This window comes from Oncorhynchus kisutch, unplaced genomic scaffold (assembly GCF_002021735.2).
Source record: "Oncorhynchus kisutch isolate 150728-3 unplaced genomic scaffold, Okis_V2 scaffold3334, whole genome shotgun sequence".
Lineage (NCBI taxonomy): Eukaryota > Metazoa > Chordata > Actinopteri > Salmoniformes > Salmonidae > Oncorhynchus > Oncorhynchus kisutch.
In genome coordinates this window covers 401,095-413,519 of record NW_022265279.1, presented here as the reverse complement: position 1 = coordinate 413,519, position 12,425 = coordinate 401,095, and the positions used below count along the sequence as shown (strand labels likewise).

Genomic DNA, 12,425 nt, shown 5'->3' with positions numbered 1-12,425 from the left:
TTAACCCACTGTTCCTAGGCCGTCATTGAAAATAAGAATTTGTTCTTAACTAACTTGTTAAATAAAGGTAAAAAAAAAAAAAATCTGTTGTTGATATCAGGTAATGTGCAACCTAACCCTGGCCCTAATATGTCTCCAAACCCCCTGCAACCTAACCCTGGCCCTGATATGTCTCCAAACCCCCTGCAACCTGACCTTGATATGTCTCCATACCCCCTGCAACCTAACCCTGATATGTCTCCAACCCCCCTGCAACCTAACCCTGATATGTCTCCAAACCCCCTGCAACCTAACCCTGATATGTCTCCATACCCCCTGCAACCTAACCCTGATATGTCTCCATACCCCCTGCAACCTAACCCTGATATGTCTCCAAACCCCCTGCAACCTAACCCTGGCCCTGATATGTCTCCATATCCCCTGCAACCTAACCCTGGCCCTGATATGTCTCCAAACCCCCTGCAACCTAACCCTGATATGTCTCCATACCCCCTGCAACCTAACCCTGATATGTCTCCATACCCCCTGCAACCTAACCCTGATATGTCTCCATACCCCCTGCAACCTAACCCTGATATGTCTCCAAACCCCCTGCAACCTAACCCTGATATGTCTCCAAACCCTCTGCAACCTAACCCTGGCCCTGATATGTCTCCAAACCCCCTGCAACCTAACCCTGATATGTCTCCATACCCCCTGCAACCTAACCCTGATATGTCTCCAAACCCCCTGCAACCTAACCCTGATATGTCTCCATACCCCCTGCAACCTAACCCTGGCCCTGATATGTCTCCAAACCCCCTGCAACCTAACCCTGATATGTCTCCAAACCCCCTGCAACCTAACCCTGATATGTCTCCATACCCCCTGCAACCTAACCCTAATATGTCTCCAAACCCCCTGCAACCTAACCCTGATATGTCTCCATACCCCCTGCAACCTAACCCTGATATGTCTCCATACCATCTGCAACCTAACCCTGATATGTCTCCATACCCCCTGCAACCTAACCCTGATATGTCTCCATACCCCCTGCAACCTAACCCTGATATGTCTCCAAACCCCCTGCAACCTAACCCTGGCCCTGATATGTCTCCATATCCCCTGCAACCTAACCCTGGCCCTGATATGTCTCCATATCCCCTGCAACCTAACCCTGGCCCTGATATGTCTCCATATCCCCTGCAACCTAACCCTGATATGTCTCCAAACCCCCTTTGATTTTAAATCAAGATCTAGTTTTGGTTTCATTTAAATATATGTAGCCTGTAGTCCAAAATTGAGGGGGTTAGGATTTGGGCTAAGTAAACTAATGCTGATGTAATTGTGTTTTCTAAAACTTGGCTCAGCAAGTCTGTTCTTGATATGGGTATTTGTTTAAATGGTTACAATATGTATGGCACTGATCGAGTTAAGGTGGGGGCGTGGCTATATATGTCAAGACTAGATTCCCTGTCAGTCTGAAACTATTTGGAAACAGTTGGAATTTCTTGCTTTGAATCTTGAGGTTTCAAAGGGTCTCTAACTGTGATTGGCTGTTATAGACCGTTCTGTATCTGTGATTGGCTGTTATAGACCCCGCCTCTGCTCTCTGTCAGGAACACCGAGCCCAGGTGTGTCCCATTTCCCTGACGACCCTCACGGCTCCACCCACCGATATCCTATTAAGAAAAACAAGAGCAAGGAGAAATATTTTGGCAGACAGTGGAAGGGTCGTCACTTCTCAGTATCTGTGATTGGCTGTTATAGACCCCCTCTGCTCTCTGTATCTGTGATTGGCTGTTATAGATCCCCCTTTGCTCTCTGTATCTGTGATTGGCTGTTATAGATCCCCCTTTGCTCTCTGTATCTGTGATTGGCTGTTATAGACCCCCCTCTGCTCTCTATATCTGTGATTGGCTGTTATAGACCCCCCTCTGCTCTCGGTGATGCATTTTCTTCTCTGATGCACCTTATGTCTAAACTTCTTTACAGGGAAATGATCTTGATTGGTCAACATCTGAACTGGTGTTGGTTAAAGCCGGTGTCAGATGATTTAAACATGTTTTGTAATTCTATGAATCTTACCCAGTTGATTAACTCACCCACTCGCCTAAATCTTAAATGCCCAGATAAATCTACCCTGATTGATATCATATTGACAAATGTTCCACATAAGTATTCTGTTGTTGGTGTTTTCTGTAATGATTTAAGTGACCATTGTGCTGTTGTTGCTGTTAGAAACACGAAGGTTCCTAAAGACAAACACATGTTTTATTTGTAAGAGAAATGTGAAGTATTTTAATGAGCAGGATTTCCTTCATGATGTGTTTGATTTTGACTGGAGCAGATTGAGTTTATCCCTGATGTGAAAACTGGAGCAGATTGAGTTTATCCCTGATGTGAAAACTGGAGCAGATTGAGTTTATCCCTGATGTGGAAACTGGAGCAGATTGAGTTGATCCCTGATATGGAAACTGGAGCAGATTGAGTTGATCCCTGATGTGAAAACTGGAGCAGATTGAGTTTATCCCTGATGTGAAAACTGGAGCAGATTGAGTTTATCCCTGATGTGAAAACTGGAGCAGATTGAGTTTATCCCTGATGTGAAAACTGGAGCAGATTGAGTTTATCCCTGATGTGAAAACTGGAGCAGATTGAGTTTATCCCTGATGTGGAAACTGGAGCAGATTGAGTTTATCCCTGATGTGAAAACTGGAGCAGATTGAGTTTATCCCTGATGTGGAAACTGGAGCAGATTGAGTTTATCCCTGATGTGGAAACTGGAGCAGATTGAGTTTATCCCTGATGTGGAAACTGGAGCAGATTGAGTTTATCCCTGATGTGGAAACTGGAGCAGATTGAGTTTATCCCTGATGTGGAAACTGGAGCAGATTGAGTTTATCCCTGATGTGGAAACTGGAGCAGATTGAGTTTATCCCTGATGTGGAAACTGGAGCAGATTGAGTTTATCCCTGATGTGGAAACTGGAGCAGATTGAGTTTATCCCTGATGTGGAAACTGGAGCAGATTGAGTTTATCCCTGATGTGAAAACTGGAGCAGATTGAGTTTATCCCTGATGTGAAAACTGGAGCAGATTGAGTTTATCCCTGATGTGGAAACTGGAGCAGATTGAGTTTATCCCTGATGTGGAAACTGGAGCAGATTGAGTTTATCCCTGATGTGGAAACTGGAGCAGATTGAGTTTATCCCTGATGTGGAAACTGGAGCAGATTGAGTTTATCCCTGATGTGGAAACTGGAGCAGATTGAGTTTATCCCTGATGTGGAAACTGGAGCAGATTGAGTTTATCCCTGATGTGGAAACTGGAGCAGATTGAGTTTATCCCTGATGTGGAAACTGCCTGGAAATTCTTTCATGATGGTTTTCACCAAATAGTAAACAAACATGCCCCATTCCACAGGTTCAGAGTTAAAGGGAGGGATAACCCATGACCCTAGAATGTTTTGGAAGGCTATTATGTCTATGTCTGGTAACAATAATGTAAATGAAGGTCTCTGTTGCTGTATATGACAAAACTGAAATACTGAATTGTTTCAATGAGCACTTTGATCAGCATTTGTCCTACCACTTTTAAAGGGCGGAGAGCCAACTCTATTGAGTAATTATAGGCCAATCTCAAAGCTGTCACCACTAGCAAAAATACTTGAAACCCTTGTTAGTGAACAGCTCAAATAGTTTTTTTATACTGACTCTATTTGATCAATGTACCAATCGGGCTTCAGGAAGAAGCATAGCACAATTACAGCAGGCATGAAGGTTTTAAATGATATCACTGAAGCCCTTGACAAAAAACAGCACTGTGTCTCTCTTTTTACTGATCTCTCTAAGGCTTTTGATACAGTTGATCATGCCTGCCTATACTGAGGCAGAGATTGTCGAGTATAGGTCTTTCGGAGCGTGCAGTTGCATGGTTTGCCAACTATCTGTCTGATAGGACTCAGTGCACTCTGTTGGATGGGCTCATGTCTGTTAAATTGTCTGTCTGTAGTAGTGTGCCCCAGGGCTGTGTACTCGGTCCCATCATATTCACTATTTATATAAATCATTCAGACAAAAATCTGCAAAAAGAGCAACTTCACTTTTATGCTGATGATACTGTTATTTATTGTTGTGCCTCGTCTCTCACAAAAGCTTTCCAGAACCTGCAAACTGCTTTTTATCCTGTTCAACATACCTTTCAATTAAAGCTTATCCTCAATACTGACAAAACTAAACTACAGGTGTTTTCTAAAGCAAGAAATAGACCTCTGAACCTTTCACCTATTACCACCTGTCAGGGCAAGGAGATTGAGACTAACCTCATATGATGATGGCCTCTCTTTTAAATTGCATATTCAAGAACTTAAAAAAAAATTAAACTGAAGTTGAGATTTTATTTTAGGAAGCCAACTAAACTTTGGTTAAAAGTGTAACGATGCGACACTACACTTCGAGGGGTCACTCAGACTACCTCGCCTCTCACATTGAGAGTCATGCTGAAACTACACTTCAAGGACGTATCGCTTGTTCACCCTGTGTATGTTACCAGCCTCGAAACTGTAACCCTGCTACTTGGCGCAGACTTGATGGATCGGTTACTCCCATTGATGGATTGGAAAACCAACCAGGTATGGTCACAGGCCACCGTGCCTTCTCCACTGACCACACTGTCTTCCCCTAACGCTAGCTGCAATGCAGTCATTCACGAGGGGTATCTGTCGAAAGAACCCCCTAGGAAAAAGACGTTTAGAAACCTCTTGGGGCAGAATCCGATCCAAGGAGATATTACGATATCTCGACACATTCCATCAGCCAACCTGATTGACCATTCTTTTCATGATTTCGAGCCAGCTGTCTCTGTGAATAAGCAACGTCCCTCCTCCTTGTAGTCCTGTAATACGGTAGTTGAGATCAAATCAAATGTATTTATATAGCCCTTCGTACATCAGCTGATATCTCAAAGTGCTGTACAGAAACCCAGCCTAAAACCCCAAACAGCAAGCAATGCAGGTGTAGAAGCACGGTGGCTAGGAAAAACTCCCTAGAAAGGCCAAAACCTAGGAAGAAACCTAGAGAGGAACCAGGCTATGTGGGGTGGCCAGTCCTCTTCTGGCTGTGCCGGGTGGAGATTATAACAGAACATGGCCAAGATGTTCAAATGTTCATAAATGACCAGCATGGTCGAATAATAATAAGGCAGAACAGTTGAAACTGGAGCAGCAGCACAGTCAGATGGACTGGGGACAGCAAGGAGTCATCATGTCAGGTAGTCCTGGGGCATGGTCCTAGGGCTCAGGTCAGTTGAAACTGGAACAGCAGCATGGCCAGGTGGACTGGGGACAGCAAGGAGTCATCATGTCAGGTAGTCCTGGGGCATGGTCCTAGGGCTCAGGTCCTCCCGAGAGAGAGAAAGAAAGAGAGAAGGAGAGAATTAGAGAACGCACACTTAGATTCACACAGGACACCGTATAGGACAGGAGAAGTACTCCAGATATAACAAACTGACCCCAGCCCCCCGACACATAAACTACTGCAGCATAAATACTGGAGGCTGAGACAGGAGGGGTCAGGAGACACTGTGGCCCCATCCGAGGACACCCCCGGACAGGGCCAAACAGGAAGGATATAACCCCACCCACTTTGCCAAAGCACAGCAAGGCAGTTAGTTAACCCCCAACAACAAGGCAGAGGGATATCTTCAACCACCAACTTACCATCCTGAGACAAGGCTGAGTATAGCCCACAAAGATCTCCGCCACGGCACAACCCAAGGGGGGGGGGCGCCAACCCAGACAGGATGACCACAACAGTGAATCAACCCACTCAGGTGCGTCACCCCCTCCAGGGACGGCATGAGAGAGCCCCAGCAAGCCAGTGACTCAGCCCCTGTAATAGGGTTAGAGGCAGAGAATCCCAGTGGAAAGAGGGGAACCGGCCAGGCAGAGACAGCAAGGGCAGTTCGTTGCTCCAGAGCCTTTCCGTTCACCTTACCACTCCTGGGCCAGACTACACTCAATCATATGACCCACTGAAGAGATGAGTCTTCAGTAAAGACTTAAAGGTTGAGACCGAGTTTGCGTCTCTGACATGGGTAGGCAGACCGTTCCATAAAAATGGAGCTCTATAGGAGAAAGCCCTGCCTCCAGCTGTTTGCTTAGAAATTCTAGGGACAATTAGGAGGCCTGCGTCTTGTGACCGTAGCGTACGTGTAGGTATGTACGGCAGGACCAAATCAGAGAGATAGGTAGGAGCAAGCCCATGTAATGCTTTGTAGGTTAGCAGTAAAACCTTGAAATCAGCCCTTGCTTTGACAGGAAGCCAGTGTAGAGAGGCTAGCACTGGAGTAATATGATCAAATTTTTTGGTTCTAGTCAGGATTCTAGCAGCCGTATTTAGCACTAACTGAAGTTTATTTAGTGCTTTATCCGGGTAGCCGGAAAATAGAGCATTGCAGTAGTCTAACCTAGAAGTGACAAAAGCATGGTCACATCATGAGATGAACTCCTCTTGCCCTTCGGACACTTCCGCAAGCACTGCGGCAGTCTCAGCAAGAAAAACATTGATGCGGAGTATAAGCAGAGTATACTCTGCTTCCGATGATACACCTTCCGCGTTGTTGGGGACTGTCACCCCATACTAATGGCGTCAGTCCAGCAACTGACCCGATGACTCCCACTGGTGAAACACTTTGCGATATCACAGACCGATATCCTCGTCTCAGTTCGCAGGTACTGAAGAGGTTGCCACACGCGAACGCGGTGGTGACTGACATGCCTTTACAGCCACTGAGGGTGTTGAAGCACAAACACCAGGAGATTTGGTTGGAAGGTTACCGCCATTCTCATAACGCGGCCGCTGACAACTCGTACATAGGGTCCGACCTTTTTGTTTGTGCCTCAGACACCAACACCACCGGCTGGTGGAGGGGTCCGGAGACACAAAGGGGGGGAATAGTAGCCCAGACTCATGATGAGCCTCATCGAGGCCGGTGTGGGGGTCAAGACTAAGGACAACACCGTACGAGGCCGCCAGAGCATAAATCAAATCTAGTTGTAAACTCCCCTTTAAGAACAGTGAGGAGCAGACAGGCCCCTAGACGGGGATTATCTTAGAACACATCTAAGATAGTACTGAGGTGTACCACACTGGTCGTAAAGGAAGTGCAGTGGACTTGTCCACCTCCAAAACAAATGGCAACAATAATCATTCCTTGCCATGTGTAGGTTCAACTACAATACAACTAGTAAAATGCTCCAATCATGTGTTCCGATAGTATAATATTTCAGAATAAATCGGTAGGATAACTGGTCCCTTTGAGCACCAGTACCAATACCACCGACAGTCAGTCTAGCTACAATCAGAAAGAAGGTTAGAGACCTAACCAATCAAATTACCCTTGACAACAGCGACATAGGAGTCACTCAGAGTGCAACATGTGGAAGGGAATCTCCAGTGCACTCTTCCAATGGTTAACACACATGTCACTAATGAATAGAATCCTCCATTCAGGAGGAAAATGATTAGAATCATTAACGACGATCACACCACGTACGACTGGTCCAATACTTAGAGTACTTCCGTCGTGAGGTTAGCTCCTCCGTGGATAACATAGCTATGAAGTATACTTCTTCATACCTCCCGCCACTACAATAGTGGAAAACAGTGACTGCTAGTAAAACCACTACAGACTCTCTCGACACCAATTCTGACTGACCTCCAGACATTGACCTGAAAATTACCTGACTACGTCAGACTCATTCTGAACAAGTTGTAATCTGCCAGGATACTTGGTTTTCTTCCCTTGACATGTGTGCTTGTGTACGCATAAACACACATGCACAACGGAACATCCCATTAGGATTTATGCTAGGACCACTTAAGGGTCCAAGCAAAACACCAGCCTTAGTAAATAAAGTTGAACATTTACTTCTAGGCCTTTGACTCTACAGCACTCACCAGTTGTCTTCCCAGAAGTCCATAGGTCATCCCTGTAGACTGCCCAGAACTAGTGCCTTACAGCTGTAGACTTATCCTATAGTTATCAACTTAGGATAGTGCCTAAGCAACACACCAAGTAGGAAAACCCCAGATATGGCATTAGAGACAATGCCATGATAGTCATTTTGCCAGAACATTGGACATACAGTATATAGAATACAGTCCAGTGAGATGATTTTTGTGTGAGAACTATATTTTGTATATCTTTTGTTTATGCTTTCATTCCTTTTCGGTTCAGTTCCTTTGACACTTAGGAAGTGATAGAGCCATAAACAATGTCCCCATACAACAATCACGTAGTGCCACAACGCCGCTCATTGAGGAATGAATGTAATTATATATATTTCATGAGTGTGCGTGCGTTGTTACGGGTCCGGAACGGCGACCCCAAATCCAGACATCCACGGCCCATCCTTGTGGCGGCATGCCCCGCTGTCAGGGAGCCTACCAAGGTACATCACTAGAAGGGACCACAACGGCGATCACCAACCGGACATCAACTGCCATCCTTGTGGTGGGCTGCTCCGCTTTCAGAGAAGCCTACCAAGTTCAACCACCAGAGGGGACTGCAATGATGATCTACAAACAGGACGTCACGTGTTCATGATTTTATGTTGATTTGTAACTTGCAGGACAAACAAGATCCAAACCACCAGGGTGGGTATGTCATGACGTTGGCCTCTTTGGGTATAGCAAGCCCCATCCCCCTCTCCCTGCTGCCCCCTTTCCTCCTTCAACTAGGTTGCTGTGGTCAGAGAGACGTTGTAAATTCCTGAGGATCTCCTCATGGACACACAGTATAGAGAAAGTACATTTTCATAGAGGACAAAGGAAATCCTTCCACCTCACAGAACTTGAGGTACGAACAAATTTCATGTTCCGGAGAAAGTATAAAAGATCGGTGAAGAATCCAGCTACGAACTGATCCATTTGTCACAACTTGGGAAGCTCATGAGAGACGGTGTGGCCACATTACCATAATGCTGTTTATATAATTGCCTCAGATGAGGTTTACATCTAATTGTTGTATAAGATGAATGAGTGAGTATAATACTTTTTGTATAATTGTGTAACATGATTTTGGACTGTTTAATGATGAAAAATACAATTCCCTTTTGATTTGAACTAAATCAGAGGACCGCCCCTGAAGCCCAGTTAGGGTCAGGCCTCCTGGGACTTTTAACCATACCACGTGGTTAAAACTCTTAGAGTATCTATCGATACCGACAGAATAAGAACAAGTCTTTGATATTAATTACTAGTCTGCAGCTAGGAATTTGGTATCATTGAACGCAAAGAATGACAACCGCCGAAACATCCATTCTATAACGAAATGAATGAATGTCACTCTGAACAATCACTATAACCACGACAGCGAGAAAGAGAGGGAGAGAGACGGACAATTCTACAAAATAAATGAACTTTTCAACTTTTCACCGGCGATGAAGACGACACACTGAGCGTAAATATATATATTGATTGCAATTGTTCCCAAATGAGTGAGCGTTCATGTGCAAAGGATTAGCATTTCAATTATTATAATTGTAACTCTGTAGTGACTTCTTAGTCGTCCCCCACTTCCCCTTTTGTCTAACAAGCTGCCATGACGGTTTAGCCCACTAGGGCACATTCTCCTATCATTTCATCCACATTTACCTTGTTTGTTATTTTGTTTGTGCATTTCTGTGAATTACTTAGTTAGTAATAAATAAATGATTTAAGACAATTGATGTATGGATGACTCATAGTGAAGACTGGGTTCGTGCAGATAACCAACAATTTACAACGTTTGGAATGAGACTAACGTGAGGTAAAGTAAATAATTAATTAATTCGAAGACTAATTGATCAGATAAAAAATCTGAAACGTTATTTTAGGAAATGATAACTTTGTAATCTGAATATTTTTCCTTGGTGCCCCGACTTCCTAGTAATTACGGTTACATGTTAATCAGTCTAATCGCGTAATAACTAATTACAGAGAATCTTTGAAAACAACTATAAGTCTTCAGTTAATGATAGTAAAGACTCGACGGAACCTAACGGCCCATGGGAAGCATCCTAAATGACACTACGTTAGATACGTTCACAAGTTAATGAGCAACACACTGTATCCAAACCAGTAGTCCATGTTGTCTGTCCCAAATGGAGCCCTATTCCCTAAGTAGTGCACTATTTCTGACCAGGGCCAATCGTGAAGTACTGCACTTTATAGGGTGCCATTTGGGACGTAGACAAGACGTGCTGCTTGGTTTGGATGCAGTGTGTTTGTCATTACCTTGTGTTGTGTGTTTGTCTCATGTAATGAAAGACTGGCTGTGGCTCAGATCAGCTAGCAGACAGACAACTATCAGCAGAGCTGTTTAGTCTTCAATCAGAGACCCATCAAGCTGCTACGCTGTTGCCAGGTGTATCAACAAGGTAATGTGGCCTGATATTACTCTGTCTACCAATAAGAGGCTAATATTACTATGTCTACCAATAAGAGCCTGATATTACTGTCTACCAATAAGAGCCTGATATTACTCTGTCTACCAATAAGAGGCTGATATTACTCTGTCTACTAATAAGAGCCTGATATTACGCTGTCTACCAATAAGAGCCTGATATTACTCTGTCTACCAATAAGAGCCTGATATTACTCTGTCTACCAATAAGAGGCTGATATTACTCTGTCTACCAATAAGAGGATGATATTACGCTGTCTACCAATAAGAGCCTGATATTACTCTGTCTACCAATAAGAGGATGATATTACGCCATCTACCAATAAGAGGCTGATATTACTCTGTCTACTAATAATAGGCTGATATTACTCTGTCTACCAATAAGAGACTGATATTACTCTGTCTACCAATAAGAGGCTGATATTACTCTGTCTACCAATAAGAGCCTGATATTACGCTGTCTACCAATAAGAGCCTGATATTACTCTGTCTACCAATAAGAGGATGATATTACGCTGTCTACCAATAAGAGCCTGATATTACTGTCTATCAATAAGAGCCTGATATTACGCTGTCTACCAATAAGAGGCTGATATTACTATGTCTACCAATAAGAGGCTGATTTTACTCTGTCTACCAATAAGAGCCTGATATTACTCTGTCTACCAATAAGAGCCTGATATTACTCTCTACCAATAAGAGCCTGATATTACTCTGTCTACCAATAAGAGGCTGATATTACTCTGTCTACCAATAAGAGCCTGATATTACTCTCTACCAATAAGAGGCTGATATTACTCTGTCTACCATAAGAGGCTGATATTGCTATGTCTACCAATAAGAGCTCTGTTTCTCTCTCTGTTTCTCTCTGTCTGTCTGTCTCTCTCTCTGTCTTTCTCTCTCTGTCTCTGTTTCTCTCTCCTCTCTCTCTCTCTCTCTCTCTCTCTCTGTCTTTCTCTCTCTGTCTGTCTCTCCCTGTCTCTCTCTCCTCTCTCTCTGTCTTTCTGTCTCTCTCTGTCTGTCTATGTTTCTCTCTCCTCTCTCTCTCTTTCTCTCTCTCTCTCTCTCTGTCTTTCTCTCTCTCTCTCTTTCTGTCTCTCTCTGTCTTTCTGTCTCTCTCTGTCTCTCTCTCTCCCCTCTCTCTCTCTCTGTGTATTTCTCTCTCTGTCTCTCTCTGTCTCTCTCTCTCTGTCTCTCTCTCTCTCTGTCTGTCTCTGTCTCAATTTCTAGCACACTGTTTTCTTCTAGTTGAGATGTACAAAAGACCTTTCCTCTATACTGACTCTGCTTTCTCTCTCAATTTCAATTCAATTCAGTAGACTTTATTGACATGGCAAGTTAAATGACTTACATTGTCAAAGTATACATATAACAACAATGGTGGGACCAACAGCAATAACAATAGTAGTAGTGGAGATGTGATTACCATTAACAACAACAATAGTAATGAGAATAATAATACATTAAAGCAATGGTAGTAGACCAGTGTCAACATGACTGAGAAGACACATGACCTGGTAGTAGACCAGTGTCAACATGACTGAGAAGACACATGACCTGGTAGTAGACCAGTGTCAACATGACTGAGAAGACACATGACCTGGTAGTAGACCAGTGTCAACATGACTGAGAAGACACATGACCTGGTAGTAGACCAGTGTCAACATGACTGAGAAGACACATGACCTGGTAGTAGACCAGTGTCAACATGACTGAGAAGACACATGACCTGGTAGTAGACCAGTGTCAACATGACTGAGAAGACACATGACCTGGTAGTAGACCAGTGTCAACATGACTGAGAAGACACATGACCTGGTAGTAGACCAGTGTCAACATGACTGAGAAGACACATGACCTGGTAGTAGACCAGTGTCAACATGACTGAGAAGACACATGACCTGGTAGTAGACCAGTGTCAACATGACTGAGAAGACACATGACCTGGTAGTAGACCAGTGTCAACATGACTGAGAAGACACATGACCTGGTAGTAGA

General features: G+C 44.0%; 1 protein-coding gene across 4 annotated transcripts in view; it reads left to right on the top strand.

Moving 5' to 3' along the window:
- Nucleotides 1-12,425, top strand: part of LOC109876485 (AP-3 complex subunit sigma-2) — a 137,485-nt gene that overhangs the window by 50,437 nt on the left and 74,623 nt on the right. Inside the window, exon 1 of one of the 4 annotated variants that reach the window (XM_031820391.1) lies at nt 10,277-10,401. The exons of the other annotated variants lie outside the window; for them this stretch is intronic. The gene's annotated coding sequence lies outside the window, so the exon portion shown is untranslated. Of the gene's footprint in view, nt 1-10,276; nt 10,402-12,425 lie in introns of those variants that run through there. 4 annotated transcript variants of the gene reach the window in all.